Source organism: Hemicordylus capensis, chromosome 1 (genome assembly GCF_027244095.1).
Source record: "Hemicordylus capensis ecotype Gifberg chromosome 1, rHemCap1.1.pri, whole genome shotgun sequence".
NCBI classification, from domain to species: domain Eukaryota; kingdom Metazoa; phylum Chordata; class Lepidosauria; order Squamata; family Cordylidae; genus Hemicordylus; species Hemicordylus capensis.
In genome coordinates, this window is record NC_069657.1 from 98,901,500 (window position 1) to 98,927,285 (window position 25,786).

Below are 25,786 nucleotides of genomic sequence, written 5' to 3' on the forward strand. Positions count from 1 at the left end.
GGGACAGCCTGGGACTGAGCCTGACTGCCTCCTCACCCCTCATGGTCCGACTTCATGCTACTGCTCAGGGCTGGGGTCACGACAGGTTGTGGCAGGTATACACTTTGTAAATGGTGCCATGTGATAATAGAAAGGGAACACAGATACATATTTTTTAATTTCAAAGTTGTTTTTTTGATAGGTCTAGTCAGTCATAATGCTTAATAATAGCAATGGCTTGGTGGAGGGAGAGTAGGATGAGAAGAAGGTTGTGCAAGAGAGAGTTTTGAATAAGCATAACAAAACAGTGCTACTGGGGACTGTGGTTTCTGAGAATCCCCTAAAGGTTCTTGTTCCTGGCACATAAAGTCACTTTGTGAAGTTTCCAGGAATATACACAATTTAAGAATAAACATACTTCCAAACTCGTTTAGAAAGACTCATCACAGGGTACAATTTTCCCACAGATATAATTTGTAGTGGGAATGATTTCTCCAAAAAATATTTCCGTTCCAGAGGAGTCCCTTCTTATAGGCTAGTGGGCCATTACAGAGTTGCTTCTTTGGTTGCCAGGAAGCATCCTATGAGAAAGCATCTAGTCTGGACACTCATGAATGGAGTTCCTCAGCCATTTCACTTCTCACAAGTGTGTCTTTAGCAGTAATGGCCATTTTCTCTTTTAAGGTTATTTTATAGGGAGTTTCCCCCCATCCCCATCCCACTACTTGGGAGATCATTTCCCTTTTCAAATTCAGGCTACATACACCAAATCACTTTTTACAACTTTGCCACTTTACAACGAGCGACATTTAGAATAGGAGTGAGAACAATATTCTTCTGAAGTGAAATTGGGGGCCTCTTTCCAGAAGCACCAAATTGCATGACCTCGGATATTGCATATACCAATATTTGTAAACTGAAGGCTTGTCTCCACACTAAGGGATCTGGGTTACAACTCATGCAGTATGTGTCCACCATAAGTGATCTGATGCATTTGTAACTGTAATCTGATCATCTTGGAATTGCATAATATATTCTCCCACAGTTGGGTTTCTCTAGGATGAGCTCGGTGTCCCTTGAGATTCCTCGTCATTTCCTGCATCCTCCTAGGGATTTCTTCCTTTCTTCTTTAAAACCCTTTGTTGAGAATTATATGTTTATCCTGCCTCCTGCAGTATTTATCAAATACTGGAAAGCACTGTAGCTGAATTTTCTGTTATCAATTTAGTATTTAATTTTTATCAAGAAGCCTAAAGTTGGATATGGAATAATATTTCACATCCAGGATTTTTGTTCAAAACTGTGCTCCCCGCCCCCGTGCAAAAAAAATCAGTATCAGTAATACCACATCATTGTAATGACATGAATGTAACAGTTGGTTTTGTGGTGCACAAAATGTGATTTCTTTCAGATGTTCTGGTCTTGCTCAAAGATTAATAATTATTGGGATATTATATGGATACTTGCTGATCTGGCACAGAGCATCTGACTGTGCCCCTATTTTGCCGCCGCCACTTTCTTGCCTGCCCACCCCTTTTCATCTCCTTCTCCCTCCGCCCACCTGCAGCCTCCGCCTTCTTCTTGTTCCACGCCTGCCACCCACCATCTCCTTTTGCACCGCCTGCCCGCCCGCCCACCCGCCCTCGCTTTCTGGCTGCCTACCTACTGGCTGGCCAGCCGACTGCCAGTTGCAGCCGCCTAGCCATCCGTCAGCCGGCCTGGCTGCCGCTTCCCCTCCATGGCCAGTCGGTCGGCTTGGTCACTCCTCCCCCTCCTCCTCTGCCTCCTTCAACCTGCCTATTGTTGTTTTCTCTGCCAGCCGGCCTCCATCACCATTCACTGCCATTTTTCCTCCAGCCGGCTGGCTGGTGCCACCCTTTTCTTCCCTCCCACCCGTGGCTATCCGACAGCTCTCTGAACTCTTGCAAGAGCTGCCATGCATGGGATTAGCCATGGGCATGTCTTAGAGAATTAAATAAATAGAATATAGCTGAAACAAATTCATGCCTAAAAATTCACCTTTACTATTGAATATTCAGCAAATATTCTCTCAGTGTTCTAAAATTTGCCAAATATATAAATTTGCCATATATTTTTTGTCTTTTTGGCACTGAATTACTGAATTTAGGTTTCAGTATTATATTAGATTCCAGTATTGGATATCTGACAGTATGTGACAATTGGCATGCAATGGAAATTTATTATTGGGTGGTACTCATGGTTGGTATTAGGGGTGTGTGAGCCACTTCGGTTCAAGCCGGGCTCGACACTGAGCTGGCTTGGCTCAACAGTTGAACCAGACCAGCCTCGGCCATCTGGTGAGGATTCCCCTTTACCAGTAAAAGGGGCTGTCCTAAATGGAGAGGCGGTGGGAGGGAAGTAAATAGGTACTTACAAGTGCTGGTGGCCACCGCTGCAGCGGCTGTGGGGGAGATGGTGGTGGAGGCGGCTCCCCCGCAACCCCACTGGCATCCTTCAGAGTAGCTAGGGCTGGCTGTGGCTAGTTCAGGCCCTCCTCAACCCAGTTTGGGCCTCTGCACATGCATGGAGAACATTTTAGTGACCATCACACATGTGCAGAGGTCATTTGCATGACCACTAAAATGGCCTCCATGCATGTGCAGAGGCCTGAACTGGGCCACCATTGGCTCAGGCTACTCTGGGGGAGGCCAGCAGGAGTGGGGGGGGGAGCTGCTCCTACTGCCCCTGCTGCCCTCTCCCCATGGCCGCCACCACAGCCACCGACACTTTGGAGTACCTATTTACCTGCCTCCCGTCCCCTCTACACTTAGGACAGCCTCCCTCTCCCGTCCCTTTACTGGCAAAAGGGAATTCTCACTGGATTCCCCTTTACCAGTAGACCTCCAAGTTGATTGAACCAGCCAGTTCAAACTTGAACCTGGTCCTGTTCAACCAGGGGCAAAACTGAATATATGAAAAATTGATTTTGTGCTCAGTCCTAGTTGGTATGCAATGTCCAAACATAATGGAACACTTGTCACATTTGTTGGTTTGCCAAGGAACGCTTGTTTACACATTGTTGAGGTCTGGGGGTATGTCCTAGGGTTCATGGTTCATGGCTTCAGCTCTGCTCATGGTGAATGGAGATTGTTGGAGCTGAAGTCAGATTGCTCTGGGCCCAATGGTGCATGGGCCCCTCCATAGCTCATATGCAAATATACTTTTCGAAGTCCTGTTTATTTTTTTTCTATTTTCCCACCACTGAATTTAGTACAATATGTGTATACATCTGTAATTCTGCTAACTGTCCAGGTAATAATTCCTTTGCAATTAGTTGGTGTGTCATTTAAATGGGTGTGTCAATAAAATTTTTATTATCCTTAATTTGTGTGGTGTTCTGCCTCATTCCTTATGCTGAACTGAATAAGAAACTTCACTGAAGATGGATTCATGTCATGCAGGTGTTAATACTTAGAGAATGCATATTTTCTGGCTGGGTGTGTGAACACATATACTGTAAATTGTTTTGGTGGCCGACATGTTCCTCAGAGTAACACGGGCAGTTCTGAGACAGCTATGCTGCTGTGGGCTCCAAAGGAAGCACCAGAATTCTTGTGCAAGAATGAAAATGCTTAAAGTAGCATGGCTTCAACTTACATTATTTCTAGTGCAAGTAGCACTCCCAAAGTATGGGTGCACAAAAGTATTTGTGCTCTTGTGCAAGACTACTGGTGTTTCCTTAGGAGCTCGAAACAGCACAGGTGGCTCAGAACTGCCCATAGTATGGAACATGTTGGCAACTGTTTTTAATTTTATGATTATTAGGTGCTTTGGAAGCACATAGTCAGCTAGTGCTTCCATCTCACCAGACTTTGGCATAATCTACTCCTCATGGGGATTGTGCCCTGATCTAGGGCACAAACCTCAGTGCCATTCCACTAGTATAGCCTTCTGTACCAGTGCTGTAGGAGAACCGCCCTCGCCCCCCCGCCCCCGGCCCACTCTGTTTTGATACACACTGGCACAGTACTCTGAGTGGCTTAGCCATAGTCCTCCTCCCTCAGCACTGGCTTGAAGTCAAGCCCAAAAGAGAACTGAGTGACCATTGAGATCTCTTGCTGCCACAGTTGGGGAAGTTGGGCAGTGGCTCACACTACAAAAACGAGGACATAAATCTGCAGATGGTCTCAAAGTGTGATGGAATATCACAGGCCTGCTCAACTTAGCCCACCAAGCTGTTTTTGGACTACAACTCTCATAATCCCCAACAAAAGTGGCCAATAGGCAGGGATTGTGGGAGTTGTAGGCCAACATCTGCAGGAGGGCTGATGTTGAGCAGCCCTGGAATATCATCTTTCTCAAAGAATGAATACTGGGGCAATACTTGGTGGTTGTGGCCCCAAGAGGAAATACTGGGGCATTGTAGCCCATATCCTTCCTATACCTGGCTTGGCATTGTGTGGGAGACAATGCTAGAGTTGCCAGTATTGACTGAAGCAACTACTGGAGATTTCCCCTCTCAATATTTTTCACAGTATCAGCCATTAAAATCTGCAGGATTGCTTTCAATAGCCACTGGAGGTTGATGTTGACTTCTGGAAACTCCAGGCCAATCCTAGAAGGCTGGCAACCTTATGCCATGCTGTTGTAAGTCACTCCTCACTTGGTGGCATTCACCACTCATGGCCAGCAAGAAAGCACATATTCAGGATGTGTTTTGCTTGCTTGATTATGGAGATGATGTCAACAGAGGGGTTGGCAAAGAAGGTAGTGAGGCCAAGAAGGGAAAAAGAGAGGAAATGTTTGGTGCTGAAAGGGTGGCAGAAACAGTGTTTTTCTGGTGTACTACTGAAAAGCTAGCCATATCTGCTAAAAGTGGTGCTTGTCTCTGGCAATCAGCTCCATTTCCCTTCCTGGAATGCACTGGGGAATGATGCAACATCACAATATTTGTGAAAATCTGTAAAAATGGTATGGCCCCATGCCGCCTCACCAACCCCCTGGCCGAAACTGATGGAGGTGCTACCCCACTGAACATCACAAAATCACAAACATTTCAGTGAAAGTGCTGGGGTTGAATAAGTTTGGCCACCACTAAGACTTGTACAGGTAGACACCATGCCATGGAAGCCATGCCACTCTTTGAAGGATGAGAATAAACTTAAAGCTTTATCTCAAACAACCTGGAGTTTTCATCCTGGCCCTCTTCACTGTTCAGTAGGCTGGAGTAGAAATTCCTACTTTCTTTCCCTCTAAATCCTATGTTTATTTAGGAAATGATCTTGTTTGAAATAGGCAGACACCCTAGATTTCACTGGACACCTTGATAACAATGCAGTGGTTAGCATGGATTTGTACAGATTAAATCTTGACAAACTAACTATATAAATTTGATTGGGTTACTTGCTTAGTTGACTGCAGGAATGCTGTGTATGAAATTTATCTTGATTTCAGCAAAACATTTCACAATGTTCCCCATATTATGGTTAGCAAACTGATCAAATGTGAGCTAGATACTATGTCCAGCTACATGTCCCTGTCTCCTCTACCCAGCCTGGCTAGGCTTATCGGGACCGGCCTCAGAGCAGGGAGAGGGAGGGGACTGAGCATCACCCTGTGCCTCCTCTGTCCCAAGCAGCTTGTTTCTTGTGTCTGCCCTTCTCTGGGGGCCCTTGGCATTCTTCACCAGCCTCCTTCTCATCCCTGCCCGGCTCCTCACAGGCTATGCATCGCCCTTCCCCAGTTACTTGGCCAGTGTCCCTCTTTATTATCTGTAATTGATTATCCCCTACAGCTGTTGCCAATGCCTCTCCCCCTTCTCCTTCCTCCTGCTCAGACTCCCTATGCTGCTGATGTTATCCTTGCATGCCTCCCCTTCGGTCTTATCAGAGCTCAGCTCCTCCTCCACTGGAGCTGAGTCCCTGCCCGTTGGCAGTCTTTCCTCCATCTCTCCCCTGCTGCCACCCACCCCATTGCCTTGGGCCCTATCACCACTCCGTCCTCAGAAGTAAGGACAGCTGGCCTTGCTGGACATACTATTACATAGCATTCTAACGTCAGCATCAACAGCCACAGAATCACCTTACGTTGTAGAACAGATGTGTGTGTGTGCACAGCATTACCACACCAGAAAAAGTTGCATTATCCAGGGCTGAAGTCAAGGTGGAAGTATACAGTATTTGCAGTTATGTGATTCATTGGTGAGGGGTGTGTGTGTGTCTTGGCTTTTTAGCACAATGCAGCCATTGTGGCTTAAACCTGGAAAACCAGTCCAGGGTGAGAGGAGTTTCTAACAATGTTGTGTTGTGCTTTCCCACAGAACACCCCCTGCTTTTACCCCGACTGTACAAAATATATGACTACTAATCTATTTGTCCCAAGCAGCTTGGAAGGGTAGTTTCTGGTGAAAAAATAGCCGAGAGGAAAAAGTTAAGAAGCCTCTCTATCCACATGTCTTCCACTTCAAATGGCAGCTTCAGTGGTTGCCTTGTGCAGGAAACATTGCTCCCTTAGTGCTGGCCTCAGGCTTGAGGGGCCCTGGGCAAAGTGCCCTTGGGTGGGCCTCCTCCTACATAATGTGGGTCTCCTATTTGATGGCCTTATAGAGCTGTACCAGTAGGCAGCAGTGGCGCTCCTCTCAGTACTACGGGTGAGTCCTGCTGGGCTTACTGAGAAGGCCACAGCAGCTGGAGCCACCATTTCCCTGTTAATACCCCCACTGAGCATTACTTTGGAACAAAGTATATTACAGGCACTGTGGGGGGAATGGAATGGAAGCTTACTGGTTGGAAAGAGAAAAAACAAGCTTAAAGGCCTAGTGGCAGTGCAGGTGTTAGCAGTGGTGGACCTTTCTGTGAAGCCAAGCCCCTGGCATTTGCCCAAAGATGCCTTGTGCTGATGCCAGTCCTGTGTTTTCCCTAAAATCAGAGAATTGCACATAATACAGTGTGTAGTTCTGCCCTCAGCTAGAATTTAAATTGGTGTTGCAGCCTAATGCATGATATCATTCGGAATGAATGTTCATTCTGCCAAAGGACAATAGCCTATGAGAATTAAATTCACACAACAGGAAAAACAAAGCTCTACCATTATTGAAAAGGGCGTTAAGAATGGCTGTAGCTCCAGGGCACCAGTAATGCATGGGAAACTACTTAGGCTGGTTTGAGACTCTTCAGATTGGTATTAGAGTCTGAAGTACCTATAAAAGTGCACTTAAGTAGCATGTTGTAATGCTCCTCCATTGGAGCACATTACATGAACCTCTTATAAAGTCACTAGGGTTGCCAACATTTCATTGCCAGAATGAGGGACACAAGTTCCAGAATGAGGGACACAAGTTTGTGGGGGCTGGCTGCTGGGGCTGGCTGGCTGGCTGGGGCTGGGAGGAGTATGCAGTGGTAAATCAAGAGCCTGAGTATCATAGATGTATATGTAATTGAATTATATGCTATTGAATAATTGAGGGACAAATGTTGTCCCTATAGGGACCAACATTTCATCTCTGAAATGAGGGACATCCTGCATAATGAGGGACAGTTGGCAACCCTAAAAGTCACACCTGTGGGCTGTATATTGGTATATATTTATATATTTTAAAAAGAAATATTGTGTACAAAACTCAAGTGGTAGGTTTGATATGGCCAACATGACAAGATGAGAATAATAGCTTGCCTAATGCTGTTTAGTACTTACATGTGACTTTCCCAAATACTCAAATCATTTCACATAGATTATCTCAATAATACTTACACTGTAGCAGTTCAATGCTATTATCCCTAACTTACACATAAGAGGTTGAGAGATATTGGTTTGCACTATGCTTCTATAATACCTTCTCATTTGTTAGCTGCACAAAACTTCTTGTGAAATGTATGCTCTGCCTCCTGAAGATGACAGCCCAGTCCAGAAGACCTCAGAATGAAACAAGTCATGAAAGAATCAGTTTTACTTTTTCAACGGAGGTCTATGTGAGAGCTTGAGCCCATATGATCTCCTCAGTAGTCTAAACTGACCTAGGCTCAGATAGACCAGATACAAGTACAGCTGTACTTGTTATATCACAAGTACAAGTTCTGCTCTGGGCCTTTACAGTGAGTTGTAAACAATAAATAGTGAGTTATTAGAACTTAGGAGGTGTCTATTGTGTGCTTTTGTTCTCACACATCTGGCAATTTGTATTGCAGTTTACTTGTTAATTACACTTTCACTTTGCTTTCTCTCCAAAGAAATCAGAGTGGCTTTCTGTTGTTCCCACTCAACAAGAGTCAGCGCAATTGCCCAGATCAAAAGTCCTATTCACACATTATGTTGTACATACGTTCAGGTATCTGTACACAAATATATGTTTCTGTGTGAATGACTGCATATGCATTCATTTTAAAAGTGAGTCTGGAAACAAGCCCCCTCAAATGCAGGGCACAAATAGGAAGTGTATTGCTATACGTGCATTCCATACACTGTATAGTGCCAGTGACCATACTGAACAACCATACAGATCTCTATGTGCAGACACTGTACACAGATTGTATGAGCATTGAACCAACATGTTAATAGGGCTAAAGTGGCCTCATGGAAGCATCAGTACACAACAGTGATACCTTCATACTGATCTAATCAAGCTGTAGGCCTGCCAGCAGCTCCATGCACTTTCAAAGTGGCCTATGCCCTCCCAGAGACCCATAACCAGCTATATGACTAGGAACAAAAGTGAATTATAATGAAACGCACCAACAGGACAGGAGGAAATGCATATGGCAGGAGATCTGGTCTTGTGGTAGCAAGCAAGAATTGTCCCCTTTGCTAAGCAGGGTCTGCCCTGCTTTGTATTGAATGGGAGACTATTTGTGGGCACTGTAAGACATTCCTTTTAGGGGATGGGGCTGCTCTGGGAAAAGCATCTGCATACTTGCGTGCAGAAGGTTCCAAGTTCCTTCCCTGGCATCTCCAGATAGGGCTGAGAGAGACTCCTGCCTGTAACCTTGTATAAGCTGCTGCCAGTCTGCGTAGACAATACTGAGCTAGATGGAGCAATCCTCTGACTAGGTATAGGGCACCTTCCTATGTTCCTATGATTGGTGTGGCTACCCTCAGAAATCACCTTGGTTCAGATACAAATGTAAATGTAAAGTACAATTTCAGCTAATGTAGCAGGCATCCTTAAATAGGATAACAATATTCACATTGTCACATCATATTTATGACAAAACTCAATCCATCATCATGGATGATTTAAAGAGGTATTTCTGAAATAAAAAGGCATGTACATGGGTTATACAGTATACAGTATGTATGTATGTATTATGTAGCTTAAGAAGACAATTTCAAAAGCAAAAGAAAGGCAAAACTACAGTGAAACAATTCCTTTAATTTCAAAATATATTAATTTTAGCAAAAACATAAAATTCATATTGCTGAATCAAGTAGCGAGAAGTTCCAGGAGCAGCACTACCTGGGACTTCCTTGGAGGGGAGAGAAGGAGGGGGTATGACATTTCAAAAATATTTCTTTAGTTACAAATATATGAGAACAACATAAGTGTAGGCAAGCAGCATGTGCATTCCTACAAGCAGCGGCACTGATAGGTACTTAAAAGAACCAGGACCTGGGCCCTCAGCATCGCCCCCCCCCCCGAATAATTTCATATGTGTTTTTTAAAAAGTATTTAATATAATACAGCATCTAAGAAGGTAGAAGCAGCAAAGAGCTGGAAGAGACTATGAGAAACAGGTGGCCCTCGTTATCCTCAGTCCCACAGCTTCACGTATTCAGTTTCTTTATTCACAGGGCAAAAATAGGGTTATTTCCACCTATCTGTGGTTCTTGAGTGGCCAGAAATGACTTCTGATGTCATTTCCTGCCACCATTTTGTAGTGCTGTTTAGCCATTTTGTGACTCTTCAGCAAAAACCATAAACAAAAACACCCTCAAAAAAGAACAAAAATCAGAGGATCTGGAAGTTTTAGGGGCATTGCTGGAAGGCCAAGGAGCTGGTGAGCAAGGTACTGTGCTTTATTTTTTCTCCCTGCTGCCTTTTCTTGTGATTTTCAGCATGCTTCAGTATGCTTAGGAACCTAACCCCCACCCCCAATCCCTATAGGATTAAGGTATCTTTATCTGTGGTTTTGTTATCTGCGGAAATAAGCAGGAACAGAACCCCTGCAAATAAAGGAGCCCTCCTGTACTGCCACTGCTGAATTTCCTTTCTGGAAGAGGTCATGGAGGAGTGATGATATGGCTAATGAGATTCACTGGGGGCCCGTGCCCCATGGACCATCCTCAGGAAGACTCTCAAGACTTTCCTGTTCTCAAAAGCTTTTAATTAGAATTTTAATAATTTTAATAATTCATTTTATATTGTTTAGGGGCCGATTAGGATGGTCCGCCCCCGGAGGCTTATGGATCCGCTTGGATTCCAGACGGCCCTCGGGGAGTTTCCATTGTCCATTGCTGGTGACCCTGTCGAGGCCCTGGTTGATCTCTGGAATGGAGAGATGGCCCGGGCTGTTGACACGGTTGCTCCTAAATGCCCTCTCCGGCTTGGTGGAGCCCGATCTGCTCCTTGGTTTTCCTCGGAGCTTAGGGCGATGAAGCAACTCGGACGACAGCTGGAACGACGCTGGAGGAAGAGTCGTCACGAATCCGACCGAACACGGGCTAGAGCCCATTTTAGGGACTACTCCGTGGCGGTGGGGGTGGCGAAGAAATGCTTTTTCTCCTCCTCCATTGCGTCTGCTCAGTGCAGACAAACAGAGCTGTTTCATTTGGTAAAAACCTTGCTCCACACATCCCCCCAGACAATGGGGGAGGAGTCATCTACAGCTCTTTGTGATCAGTTTGCCTGTCACTTTGCAGATAAAGTCGCTCGCATCCATGCTGACCTGGACTCCAGAGTTTTGGCAGTTCCGGCAGATGTGCCTTTGGTACCATCTGGTCCCGTTGTGTTGGATTCTTTTAGGTTGGTGCGGCCTGAGGATGTGGACAAGATGCTGGGCAGTGTGCGGGCGACTTCGTGCGCTCTTGACCCTTGCCCTTCATGGCTAATAAAAGCTGCCAGGGAGGGGACAGGCAGATGGCTGGAGGTGACCGTTAATGCTTCATTAAGGGAGGGCAGGATGCCATTGTGCCTCAAGGAGGCGGTGGTAAGACCACTATTTAAAAAGCCCTCCCTTGATCCCTCCGACCTGGATAATTATAGACCTGTGCCTAACCTTCCCTTTTTGGGCAAGGTGATGGAGCGTGTGGTGGCGTCCCAGCTGCAGAGGGTCTTGGATGATACGGATTATCTGGACCCTTTTCAATCTGGCTTCCTCCCCGGGTATGGGACTGAGACTGCCTTGGTCGCTCTAGTGCAGGCCTGCTCAACTTCGGCCCTCCTGCAGATGTTGGCCTACAACTCCCATAATCCCTGGCTATTGGCCACTGTGGCTGGGGATTATGGGAGTTGTAGTCCAAAAACAGCTGGGGGGCCTAAGTTGAGCAGGCCTGCTCTAGTGGATGACCTACGCCGGGAACTAGACAGGGGGAGTGCGTCCCTGTTGGTTCTGCTGGACCTCTCGGCGGCGTTCGATACCATCGACCATGGTATCCTTCTGGGCCACCTCTCGAGTATGGGAATCGGAGGCACTGCGTTGCAGTGGTTCCGGTCCTTTCTTGGGGGGAGGGTCCAGAAGGTGGTGCTGGGGAACTACTTCTCAGCCCCGTGGCTGTTGGCCTGAGGGGTCCCGCAGGGATTGGTCTTGTCCCCCATGCTGTTTAACATCTACATGAAGCCGCTGGGAGAGGTCATCCGGGGATTTGGACTGAGTGGTCAGCAATATGTGGATGACACTCAGCTCTATCTCTCCTTGTCATCTGATCCTAGGGAGGCAGTGGATGTCCTGAGTTGGGGGCTGGAGGACGTGATGGGTTGGATGTGGGCTAACAAACTGAAATTGAATCCGGATAAGATGGAGGTACTGTTGGTCAGTAGGAGAGCCAATCGGGATGAGGAGATTTTACCGTTTCTGGATGGGGTTGCACTCCCCTTGAAGGAGCAAGTACGCAGCTTGGGGGTACTACTGGACCCGGCTCTGCTTTTCGAAGCTCAGGTGGAGGCGGTGGCCAGGGGTGCCTTTGCATGGCTTCGGCTAGTGCGCCAGCTGCGTTCCTTTCTCGAGAAGGCAGATCTGGCCACGGTTAACCATGCCTTAGTCACATCGCTGCTGGATTACTGTAATGCGCTCTATGTGGGGCTGCCCTTGAAGAATATCCGGAAACTGCAGCTAGTGCAAAACGCGGCAGCGAGGGTTTTATCCGGAGCTGCCCGTTGGGAACACATCACCCCCATTTTGAAAGAGCTGCACTGGCTGACGGTTCGTTTCAGGTCCAATTCAAGGTGCTGTTTTTGACCTTTAAAGCCCTAAACGGTTTGGGCCCAGGGTATTTGAGGGACCGCCTGCTCCCAAGGGTTGCTGCCCGCTTGACAAGGACATCTGGGGGGCCCTGCTCTGAGTGCCGACAATGAGAGAGGCCCGGCTGTCGTGCACTCGGGACAGGGCCTTCTCTGTTGCTGCTCCTAGACTCTGGAATGCTCTCCCAGAGGCCATTCGTTCCTCGGACTCCATCACGGCTTTTAGAAAGCTTGTAAAGACTTGGCTTTTTACCCAGGCTTTTACATAATTGTTTTTACTGCTGCTTCTGTGTGTTTTTATCTGTTGTATTGTTTTTATGCCTGTTTTTATATGTTTTTATACTTTTTAGCTTGATGTTTTTATTGCCTTTTTATTGTATGTTTTAACTTTTGTAAACTGCCTTGGGGTTGTTTTTTAACGAAAGGCGGTATATAAATGCAAAAATAAATAAATAAATAAATTTATCGTGTTTTATGTATTTTAATCTGTGATTTTTAATGTTGGGATTTGTACACTGCCCAGAGATTTATATATCAGGTGGTATAAAAATATGATAGATAGATAGATAGATAGATAGATAGATAGATAGAGAATGATGCTCTTTCTACAAGGCAGCAGATCTGCAGCAAGAGACACCCCTGTACCCAGCAAGCACTCAGCTCTCTCTAAGTCAGGCTATTCACCAAAACTCCAAACTACTGTTTTTTCACACATCAGCCCATCCCTTTAGATAGTGTCAGTTTCACCTTGTGTCAATTGGTTGACATGTCCCATTCCAAACATTCCAAAGAGATTGCTATGCTCATACACTGATGAAGCATAGCTTTAAGGCAAATCCATACAATATATAGGTTTTAAAGAACTGGTCCAAATTTGTTTACTTAATTTATAAAATCTGTTAAGGGTGTGTGAACCATTGATGGCTGAAATATGGTAGGATTGAATCTGTCTAATTCAACTTGAAGTGAACCAACTTCCATTTTGGATTGAACTGGGACCCTTTGCCACTACCTTGAAGCCTCTTTAGTACTTACCAGGCAGGATGAAGAGGGGCTTTTATTTAAAATTGTAAATTTTATTTACAAATCCCCCAAATACCCACATCTTTCCCAAGACTACAGGGAAAGAAGGGGAAGAAAACTATACTGGAAATCTTTTAGAGCTGTACCTCCCTCACTGCCAGAACCAAAAATAAATGAAAGCTTCTTCTCATGCTGCTTGGTCAGTACTAAGCAGGCATTAGGGGAATGGTGAGCAGGGAGGGCAGGTGGAAGGGCTGAACCTTCGGCCTCTTTTAATTGGACCAAAGTGTATTGGGCTGCTCCTCCAAACCATCCAGTTGGGGGCTCCTCTGAAGCACCAAGCCAGGTCCCCAAATCAACTCTATGGTGATTCAAACATATTTCTTAAAAGTACCCCCTCAACAGTGGCATAAGAAATCAATTGCAGGGTCAGCTGTGGGACAAAGCGTGCCCTGGGTAAGCAGTGCCTTTGGCATCACCAATGGTTCACTCAATAAACAGTGAGCTACCAAGCTCAATTTGGAGCCCCCTTCAGGTAAATGCCCTGAGTGATCACCTGACTCACCCATCCCTAAGGTCAGCCCTGATCATGTCTATCAATAACCAAAGCAGAAAAAACATGGTCTTTAGGCTCACATGTGCTCACATTAATCCTGTAATACTTCCTCAGTGATATCACAGATGTTGCTTTGCCCATGAACTCTCTAGGCAGCAAATTACTCCTTAGCAACATATCCCATCATACCTCCATCTTTATTCTTACTGAGGAAGTACATATCAGCTAGGACTTAATTTGAGCTAAGTTCACCACAGATGATACAAACCTGTTGCCTAGTTATCCTACAAGTTAGATACAAACTTGTTGCCTAGTTATTTGTTTGGTTATTTCTGAGTCTACCATGTTCCACCCCCAGGGCTTATGATGAGCAACAACTGTTTATAAAGACACTGTTAGCAGAGAATGCCAAATTAAACTTTATAGAAAAATGTGGATGAATTTGCCTGGCTCCTGGTTATCCCCACCTATTGAAGGGCAGCACTTCCACAAAATACTCAGGCTCAGTCCTGGAAATGGAAGGAAGTGAAATGCCCTGGGAACATGGGTCAAGGCTTCTAATGCCAATAATAAGGCTTCTAGGCAGGTTAGAATCTCCTGCTTTTAAAAAAAACAGATGCAGTTTTATATTTGATATGCTAGTGCTTGAATTTAAAACCAAGCCCATTAGTCTCCCTTGAACCAGTGCTCAGTTTGGGGTGTAGAATCCCCATCTGCATTCCTAATACTGATGCTCAGAGGGGATGTGGACAACTGTCTCTCAGATTAGTATGGCTTTGCAAAAGCTGAAAGAGAGTAACTGATCTCCACACCAGTGTCCTTGAATGCTCAGGGTGAGGCTTGGCCTTCTTCCAGCCAATCATCAGCTTGGTTGAAGCTGGCAGTGCTACATGCAGAGTGGGGAGGTCTTGCAAATCTCATAAGCAAGAGCCCAATCATGTGAGATTCCTGGAGCAGGGGCGTAGCAAGGTTGGAGTGGGCCCAGAGACAAGATTTTAAAATGGCCCCCCCCCCCAAAGTCCAGGGCCTCCGCACACCCCAGGCCCCCAAGAATTTAAGTCTGATATTCCAAAATAAGTATGCTGCCTGCAAATACGTTTCACTGAATACACACACACACGAGACAATATATAGTGATATATATTGAGTACTATACATTTGTATTACTTTTAATGCCTAGAACACACTAGAAAGATGAATTATTAAAATGGGCCCCTCGCTGCAGATTAGCAAAGGAGACTTTCAACCATGCAGGGTGAACCTATGTTTGTTTTCTCAGAATTCTGAACAAATTCAGTCAAGTTTGATTGCAGGAGGTTTTTCACAGGAGGCTTTTAAAGCCCTTTAAGACACATCTCCTCTGGAATGGAGGTGCTGCATTCACATGTTGGCCAGACTTACCCTGAAGTCCCTGCAAGTTATTGGGGAGCAGTTCACACACAAGAAAAATAAAATAAAAGCACCACACATGCTTCACAGTTCTCACTCAGACCTTCTGGGTTGCAAAACAACTTGAACATAAGTGCATTTATAAATGAATGAATGAATGAATAAAATTAATAAAATACTGTTCCAGAAGTTTTTGCAATTTTCTGCCATGAAACAAGCCACTTATAGGACTTTTTAGATAGTTTTTTTAAGTCAGCAAATTTTCCAAGCTGTTTCAAAATAAATATTCAGACTTCTCGGTCCCTCCCCCCACCCCATATCCAAGCCCTATGGCAAGCAGATCCCTATATATGGGGGGGGGGGGCGGGAAAGGTAACCACAAAAAGGAGTTCACACTCTACCTGGCAAATGCTGGTCTGGGTTAAGCAGTGCAGCAAGGGGTCTTCTGCTGCAGAGAACACTCTGGCTGCCTCCTCCTTCCTGGCTTGCTTGGGCCCTACTCGAGTTCAGGCTTCACTGCGGCCTACATGGAGGCCTCCCTGGAAGCCCCGCCCACCCGCCGATCAGCTGAGAGGCGGGAGAAAAGGAGCTCTTTGCAGCTTGTCTGCTGCTTCCATTGCGGGCCAGCAGAACAAGCAGGAGAGACGGCGAAGAGGGCAAGTGGCTGAGGGGCCTTGGGGCTGGGCAGGGGGCAATGGGGAGTCACATGAGGTGTCCCTGGGGTGCCCCTCCAGGCAGTGGGGCCCCCAGACAACTGTCTCCCCTTGCCCTATCATTGTTACGCGCCAGTCCTGGAGAAACTGTAGAATGTCCCCTTATGCACTCTCTCCTCCTCCCTCCTGTTCCTCCTCCTCCACTCTTCCTAGTGATACTCTCAGGGGCGTAGCAAGGTTAGAGTGGGCCCAGAGACAAGATTTTAAAATGGGGCCCCCCTCACTGAAGTTATACACACACACACACACACACACCCTATGTGCCACAATAGAACATCATACTAAATTATTTTTAAAGGTTTTGTACATTGTGGACAATGCAAGTCATGTAATGGTACTAGAGAAAGACATGCTGTTCTGGTAGCTCCAGGTCTTAACACTCACATCAATTTCGGAGGAAGAACACAACTGAAGGAAGCCCGGGCAGCTGCGTGGCTGGGGGAGTCAGTCGTGTGACTTGCCTCGGGGCCCCCAGACAACTGTCTCCCCTTGCCCTATTATAGTTACACCCCTGGATACTCTCCTTCTTTTCCTTTGAGGAAAAGGTTTATGAAAATGGCAAATGTTTCATGACAATGGCAAAATATAGTTTGTGCATATTTGCAGTCTGATTTGTATGGCAAGTGGCAACCATGATGTGCAAGAAGCCAGAGAAGAAGAAAGGGAATTGCCAGATATGAGGAGAGAAAGAAATGGTAGGCTAGGGAAGAGGAAGGAGGGAGCACACAAACCCCGAGGGTCCTTAAAGACTCTTCCCCCTAGCTCTAGATCATGGCTTCATATAACACTTGATCTAAGCCAATTTATTTAGACAAACTTTCCATTCCAGATAATCTACCCCCCTTCAAATATTTATTATACAAAGGCGAGGTTCTCAACTGCATGGAGAGCTCTTTGTATGTACTTCTATATGCATGGGGATTTGCTACCAGCATTATAGTATGGGGTGGACAATTTGAGGTTCTCCAGCTGTCATTGGACTACAACTCCCAGCATCCCCTACTGCAATTTACTGAAGCAGAGGATGGCATTATACTCCAAACAGCTTCAGATTGCTCACCCCTGTTATAGTGAATGTGCATTAGTCAGGACTGGAGTCTGTCACCACAATGCTGCTCCCACCATGTATGTACATTCTACATGAATGAATGGCCAAAAGGAGCTCAAGAATCCTGTGCCTTTGGAGAAAAAAGACTGGTTCATTTTGTTTTGCTAGATGTTCCGTTTTTGTGAGACCCAGCCCAGTGCACAGGGAACAACTGTGTGGTTCTTCTTTCCTTGTGCCTAACAGGATTGGGTAACAGTCTTTCCCCCACATTGTCTCACTGGAACAAGGTAAATTCCTGATTAAATTCCTAAGCCAGAGAAAAAAGGATTCTGGTAGCACATCCTCTCTTCATCTTCTTGCTTGGGAGTTTTTCAGAGATGCCCAGTGCAATGAGCAACATGTGTTTTCTTAAGGCTGTTCATCGCTGCTCATCAGTGATGAAGACAGAAGGATTCTTCCTATGAGATTGCATGAGGTTTCCTTAGGAAATTAACATCTATGTCCAAAAGTTATAACATTAACTACTGCAAAACCAGCAGAAAAGTTAAGGCCAATCTAACTTAAAGCCAATCACACAGCTCTTTCTGGGACTATATTTTTATATATCTCAATTGGGACTATATGTAAATGCATTCTCATATTTGGAAAACACACACACACAACACATGATGTTCCTGTCTGCTATGCACCAAGAATTTTTGTATGCAAGGGAGCATTAAACATGAAAATTCCCACATGCGGCATGAAGTTGTATACTCCTAACCAAGTGGTACCAGGAGCGTTTCCACACAGAATTGTTACCGCGAATCTCCTTTGGAAGAGTGTGTGCGTATTCACACATTGGCCAGAATTACCCAGAGTCAATTCGAGATCTTTGGAAGCACCCCCCACACAAATCGGGCTTTGTCTTTCAAATTCTAGCTAGTATTGATGTATTTCCGGGTTTTTAAAATCCTGGTTTTAAGCAAGTTTTTCTTAAAACACCTCAGCAAATGCCAAGGAGAGGCACTGACTAAATCATTTACATCATCATTAACATGACATGAGGAAAGCACACTTTAGGAATGCAAATAGAACTGCCTTGCCTAGATGTGGAGAGTGGAAAAAACAGTTTTCAGGAAGCAAATTCTTTGAAAGTCGTAGTTACAAATCCTCTGTGTATGCTCAAGTTGACTTTTTTGAACAATATTAGTCACACCACACACAAGTTGGAAAAAAGGGGAAGAAATCTGTTAGTGTATACAAATGCTTCCAGTCTAGGACACGAGGTTTTGAAGGCAACATTGTGTTCCTCCCCATAGTGCTCCCAAACTCACTCTCTCCCTCCCTCTCCCTTTCCTTCTCCCTCTCCATTTTCCTCTCCCTCCCCCCGCATTGGCTAGAAGGAAAACACGGAAGCATGCAATGTGAAGGTAAAGGTAAAATGTGCCGTCGAGTTGGTGTCGACTCCTGGAGAACACAGAGCCCTGTGGTTGTCTTTGGTAGAATACAGGAGGGGTTTACCAGTATGAGATGATGCCTTTCACCATCTTCCTGTATCGCTGCTGCCTGATATAGGTGTTTCCCATAATCTGGGAAACACACCCGCGGGAATTCCAACTGGCAACCTTTGGCTTGCTAATCAAGTCATTTCGCTACTGTGCCAATACCTGCCCCTAAAGAAAACATGAGAGCAGAGGGGAGGGGCTCCTTTCCTCATGCCGTGAGTGTAAATCAAAGTAGCTTCACTCAACATTTACCCTGAGAGCTGGAAGCTATGTGTGGGAAAGCTCCAGGTGATTATATCGAATGCATAGATCATCTCTTACAGTTGTTCCACAATACTCTAGGTCCTGGAAGACTTTTTAGTGCTGTTTGTTCCAAGTTCAACCCATTTTAAAGTGCTCAATCTTCTTTAATTAGACCTTCTTCTTTGTATCTTTATTTTATTTATTTGCATGGAGTTGCCATGGGAGGAGGCTGCATTTGGCCAGCCTCAAATAATTTGGCCTTTGTTCCTTTTATATTTGTTTTTGAATAATTGTCCTGGAAAGTCATACATGCCCTCTCACAAGGTGGTCTGTTCAGATTATCATTCTTTCCCCCGCCCCCGTCCCCATTTATCTAAGAGAGATAACAACTTGTTATATGCCTCCTTGAAGTACATCTAGCCAATGGCAGCAAGGAGAGAACTAACATGAATATATCACTTTCCTCTCACTGTCTGCTCTTTAAGCAGAAAAGCATCAAGATTAGATAATGATTTAAAAATGTAAAAGTACTTTCTCTAATACAAACATATTGAATTCTAATAAGTGAGTGTGGCTTGCGTTAGCAGAATGACTCAAGTTCCAAGCCTGGATTGGTTGGCAAAAGCAACTGCACTGCTCTTGTTGGGCTGGCTCTTTGCCATGTGGTTCCCCTGGCAATAAATTATATTGAATATTGATGGAATTATGGTTGCAATCCCTTCCTGAAAAGAAAGGACAAGTGGCTTCTGGGACAGTTTCCAGCAAAAAGATGTTGACGGGAGAGGTTTGCACTAAGAACTGCCATGCTGGATTCCTCCAAAGCTCCATCTAGTTCAGTTACTCTGTCTGAGGGCCATGTTTAAGTGTGGCTTTAAACATGTTGTTTGGGCCTGCATGTTCTTTTATTGATGTTAAATTGCAGAAGAAGGGCTCTCTGACCCAGCTCAGGATGGTGGCACAGGGAGGGATTTAACCATTTGACCTTGCCATGGTCACAGTCAGGGTCCCCCACAGCTGCTGTTTGCCCCAGGAGGAAAGCTGCCAAGCTCAGTCAGATGATTTTGGGAAGCAAGCAGGGCACGTGGAAGGTGGATGTCCTCTCTGGCTTGTCCTCAGCACGCGGTAATCAGAGATACACAATTCCAGTTCAGAGATTACATTAAACCTGGGTATAGGCGCCTGTTTTAGTATATACACTTTGATTTTAAAAGTGAACCTGGGTTGTTCTAAACCTAGGTTGTTTAAAAGTGAATCTGTCCCTAGGGTTGCCGGCTAGGTGGCCAGATTTGGCTTTTAAAAAGCCAAATTCCGGCTTACGGCCAATTTGACCTACGAGTATACCCCTTAGGTTCTGGCAACTTGCCGAGTCCAGATGGTGAAAAAAAGTCAACATCCATCACCAAAAAGGTGGAAATAGAGGATGCTTTTCACCAAAATGAAGCCTCCACTTTGCATAAAGTTTGCATATGTTTATTGGTATTATATATGCATGTTTTGATACAAACTGGATAATTTGAGAATAAATATAGCTCACCACTGTGAAGCTGATGGCCAGGGCGCTTTCCAGATGAGACCCTGCAATGGGGTCATGATGTATCTCTGAAGTGTGCTTCCGCACTTCCTGTGTTGTGACACCGCAGTCTCTACACTGACAGCAGGGTGCCATTCATATTTCCAATGCCTTGTTTCGAATTTAATCACTGCGATATAGTGCTATGACATAGTATATCTGGTGTAAAAAAGTTGCTGTTTTGGGGGGTTGTTAGACTGCTCCCCCTGCTGTTTACATTTTGAATGTGATTTGCCTGAATGGAAGCATTTTGCTGTTGTTGAGCGGCTAATCTGCAAAGTGCCCTGGTGAGCTGTATGTCTGCTCTGTCTGTTGTCTAGGTGCAGAGTTGTTGTCTAGCTTCTTAACTGTAAACTCCTTGCCTGGTAAGGTTTACCACACACAGAGTTTGTCCTCATCCCCGAAAGGCCACCCAGCCTCCTCTCCCCAGTCAGGCCAGCAACTTCACCTCTTGGCTCGAGGCAGGGTAACCAGCTAGCTACTGAACCAGCCTCTTTGCATGCAGGCGCAGCTGTGCATGCGCAGTCTCCCGCTCACTTGCTGTTCTCTGACTGCTACTACTAACATTTATAGGCTGCTTTTCGACATAATGTTTCACAGCGGCTTTCAATAAATAAATAGATAGATAGATAGATAGATAGATAGATAGATGCTCCCCTGTCCTCAAAGGGCTCACAGTCTAAAAAGAAACGCAAAGTAACACCAGCATCAGCCACTGTGGACAGGAATGCTGTGCTGGGGTTGGATAGGGTCAGTTGCTCTCCCCATGATACACAGAAGAGATTCGCCACTTTAAAAGGTCCCTGCTTACCTCAGTTAGCAGGGGTAGCTGCTAATGGAGTAAAGTGGGTTAGCTAACTGCTAAATTCTCACTGCCACCACATGAAGGAAGCAAGCCGCACCTGCCGAGCCCACCTATCCATGCACCGCATCATGTGGCTCTGCAAGCTGCCACTGAAGCAGAATCTCCACTCCGGCTTCCCCACTGGACGGATGGTCTGTGGGGAGGGGAAGGAGACAGAGGAGGAGAAGCTGCTCATGAGAGTAAAGTGTTCGTCTGAGTGAACAAAATGTTCCAGCTTCTCCCCAGAACTTCGGACACCACAACACATGCCAAAGTCATTTGTGGGGATGTGCACAAAACTACCTGGCCCGGTTTGGTTTTGGCTCCCTTTGAACCCCTACTGGTCCGGTCCAGTTCGGCGGGTGGGGGGGGTTTGTCGAGCAATTAATTTTTTTTTTAAATCTTTTTTAAAAAACTTACCTCCTCCAGGGGCTTATCCAGGGGCGGGGGGCACGTTTGCCAGAGGTTCCCCCTCCCTTGCCGGCCTCCTGGGGAGTTAAAATTTGCCCAGTTTGGGTGTCTTTGGTCCTTTCTGGGCCTATTCCCTGGCATGGTGGCCGTTTTGGAGGCCGCTGTGCCTACGCAGTGGGACCCTGCATGGCGGGGTTATGACAGAACAGGGGGCTGGTTTATGTCGGGGTTGAACTGGACCAGGTGGGGGGGTTGGCTTGACCCCGAACCTTCAAACTGAACTGGTTCAACATTGAACTGGTTTGGTTTCGAACCTGTATGCACACCCCTAGTCATTTGGTCCCCCAAAGAGTCTCTATTCCTCCTAAAGGGGAAAAAAAGTGGTTTGGTCCCCAAAATAATTCCATGTCCTTTATAAAAGTCCCTAGCTGGCAACAGCCCCCTTCAAATGGACAGATAAGAAGTGATGAATCTATAGTATACATGTATTATACATACAAATCTGAATGTCAGTACACTTCACATAGATTGTATATGTATTGAACATAACATGTGATTAGGGCTACTGTTTATGTACTTTGATTTTTTATTTCTATTGTGTCTAGCCACAACTATTTAAGCCAGCCATTGCTTTAACTAACCCAGTGCTGTCTACTGCTGCTGAAGCAGCTCTCTGAGGTCTCAGGCACAACCTAGGACTTTCTGCATACTAGGCATGTGATGTATAACAAAGTGACAGCCCATCTCCTGGGAGATCTATCTTCCATACATTTGTATGGCTTTAAAAAAGGCATTCTAAGCTAATGGCAGTCACCACATCTTGTGACTAGGGTTGTGCACATAACCAGTGTGGGGTGGTGGTGGCTTGAAAGGGTGGGGGAAGGTGCCCTTACCCCCCGCCCCATTTCCCCTGCCGGCGCTCCATTTTAAAAATGTCCATTGGGGTGGCAGCATACCTCCCTGCAGCCCCACATTCTCTTCGGTGGAAAGTAACAGGAAGTACCTGGTATGTGCACACATGCTTCTTGTTACTTCTGGCCTCAGACGACATGGGGCAGCAGGGAGGTACGCTGCCACCCCAACGGACACTTTTAAATGGAGTGCCAGTGGGGGAAATGTGGCGGGAGGGGTAAGAGCACCCTTCCCCACCTTTAAAGGTATGCCCCCTGCCTTCAAACCGGCTGAACAGCCCGTCGTTTGAACCGGTTCAGAGGCCCTTGAAAGGGCCTCCAAACAGGTTCATGCACATCCCTACTTGTGACAATGACTTCCTTAAACTAATTAGGTATTGTTTGAAATAGGGCTTTCTTTTATCCTGAAACTACTGTCACTCATTTCCAATGGATTCAGTAAAATGCTGCATCTGTACATTGAGCTGCAGTGTGTGTGGATGTACGAGTATTGCTCGGATGGAATTCTTTGGGGAAACAGGATGTTATTTGCATATAATGGCTGTCAGTTTTCCTTCATGACATTAAGCTTTACTTCCTGACCAAGATAATGTCCTAGCAACTCTCTGTATTAACTGAAACATTATAGCAACAGAGTTATTCACCCTTTGTTTTTATAGCTCTGCTTAAGAATGATGAAACCATTGTTTTGTTTTCTAAAATTAAGTGTCTGGACCTCAGGCTAAGAAATATTGCATAGTGAATATGAGAGAAAGTTGAGGCAAACTAGACTTTAGAAAATTGCATAGTGAATATGAGAGAAAGTTGAGGCAAACTAGACTTCCATGCAAATCCATGCAACAAAGCTCCAACACATTTAGTTTTTAGTTAGTTCTTTTTAATAAGAAGCAGTCGCAGGAGCTTGCAATTTTGAGCAAAGGAGCAGCAGGAGGCAACAATTTAATCCGTTGCTGCAGTTGGCTCTGTCCACCCCCAGCATAGTATCCCTCCAGCGGCTGTTGCTGGTGTCTATCTTATGTTTCTTTTTTAGATTGTGAGCCCTTTGGGGACAGGGAGCCATTTTATCAATGTAAACTGCTTTGGGGACTTTTGTCAAAAAGTGGTATATAAACAGTCATATTGGTATTCTGCTTGTGCCAGGGGCTGGAGGAAAAGAAGGAAGAAGCTCTGCTGGGTGGGGCCTGACCGTTTGTCTCTGCTCCAGTTGGTACAGCCTGAGGATGTGGACAAGATCCTGGGCAGTGTGTGCGGGCGACATCATGGGCTCTAGACCCTTCCCCTTTGTGGCTAATAAAATCTGCCAGGGAAGGTACGGGCAGGTAGTTGGAGGCTATAATCAATGTGTCATTAAGGGAGGGCAGGATGCCATTGTGCCTCAAGGAAGCAGTGGTGAGACCACTATTTAAAAACCCCCTCCCTTGATTCCTCCAACCTGAACAATTACAGGCCTATTTCTAACTTCCCCCTTTTTGGCAAGGTGATAGAGCATGTGGTGGCATCTCAGCGGCGGAGGATCTTGGATGATACAGATTATCTAGATCCCTTTCAATCTGGCTTCCTTCCTGGATTTGGGACTGAGACTGCCTTAGTTGCCCTAGTGGATGATCTACGCCAGGAGCTGGACAGGGGGAGTTCATCCCTGCTGGTTCTGCTGGACATCTCAGCAGGGTTCAATACCATCAGCCACGGCATCCTTCTGGACTGCCCCTTGAATATGGGGACTGGAGGCACTGCTTTCAAGTGGCTTTGGTCCTTTCTTGTGGGGAGGGTTCAGAAGTTGGTGCTGGGGAACTACTGCTCAACTCTTTGACCATTGGCTTGTGGGGTCCCGCAGGGTTCGGTCTTGTCCCCCATGCTGTTCAACATCAACTGCTGGGAGAGGCCATCCGCGGACATGCACTGCATTGTCAGCAATATGCAGACGATACTCAGCTCTATCTCTCCTTATCACCTGCTCCTATGGAGGTGGTGGATGACCTGAATCAGAGCTTGGAGGCTGTGATGGGCTGGATGTGGGGTAGTAAACTGAGATTGAATCCAGACAAGATGGAGGTGCTATTGGTCAGTAGGAGAGCCTATCGGGATGAAGTGATCTGACCTGTTCTGAATGGGGTTTAGGGTTGCAAACATTGCATTGGCTGTTTGAGGGATGGGGATTCTGAGAGGGGGGCAGGCGGCAGGGGCATGGCCACCGTAGGGATCATATTATACCCAATCTGAAAGAGCTGCACTGGCTACCAATTTGTTTCCAGGACCAATTCAAGATGCACTGGTTTTGACCTTTAAAGTCCATAGGTTTGGGCCCTGGTTATCTGAAGGACCGCCTGCTCCTAAGGGTTTCTGCCCACTTGACCAGATCATGACACAGGGCTCTGCTCTGCATGCTGATGGTGAGAGAGGCTCGGTTGTCGAGCACATGGGACAGGGCTTCTTGGTCATTGCCCTAGGCTTTGGAATGCTCTCCCAGCTGAAATCAATTCCTTAGTCTCCTTGACTGTTTTAAAGAAAAAAGTAAAAACATGGATCTTCACCCGGGCTTTTGAATGAGAGTATTGCTTTTTTACTGCTGCCGCCTTGTGTTATGTATTATTATTATTTTATGGGTTATTAAATTTTTATATAGAGATTATTTTTATATTTATATTATCTGTACTTTTGTATTATGTATTTTAATTTTTGAAATCATCTGTACCTTTGTATTCTAATTATGCAGTGTTGTAATTATATTGTAAACCGCTTTGAGATTATTTTAATGAAAAGCGGTATATAAATTGAACAAAATAAATAAATAAAATACATGCAGCATTTTTTCACACCTTAAAATGAATGTGTACAGGTCAGGTGGTCACTGCACTCTCTTTCACTCCATCCAGGGGCAGAGCTGTAATTGTGCAAATGCGTTCAAAGAACCCATGTGTAGCTCTTTCCGGGGCCACCATCATGATGGGTACCTGGCGATCGCCTCTCTGCACAGCATCCCTTCTGTCCCTGCTGCTGCGGGTACCTGGTGGTGTCACCCCCTGGCGGCGGCCTCCCCCCTGACCAAGCAGCCTGGGGTAGGGGCTGCTTGGTCAGGAAGCCCATCACTACATGCGAGAAGTGGTGCCTCATGGGGGAGCACCACTGGGTTGGGCAGGGGGAAAAATCGGATGGCTCAAACATGGGCCACCTATGCCCTCCCTACGCCACTGATGCCATCTGTGCTCATGTTCAGTCTTTCCATATGTCATATGTCTGGAAAGGGCTACTGTCTCTGTGTCCTA

General features: G+C 45.8%; 1 protein-coding gene across 3 annotated transcripts in view; it reads right to left on the reverse strand.

Moving 5' to 3' along the window:
* The window catches only part of ANO1 (anoctamin 1), a 272,685-nt gene that overhangs the window by 242,589 nt on the left and 4,310 nt on the right, over positions 1-25,786 (reverse strand). Inside the window, exon 1 of one of the 3 annotated variants that reach the window (XM_053265841.1) lies at positions 15,698-15,808. The exons of 1 other annotated variant lie outside the window; for it this stretch is intronic. The gene's annotated coding sequence lies outside the window, so the exon portion shown is untranslated. Of the gene's footprint in view, positions 1-15,697; positions 15,809-25,786 lie in introns of those variants that run through there. One more of the 3 variants, XM_053265879.1, reaches the window with a different exon arrangement.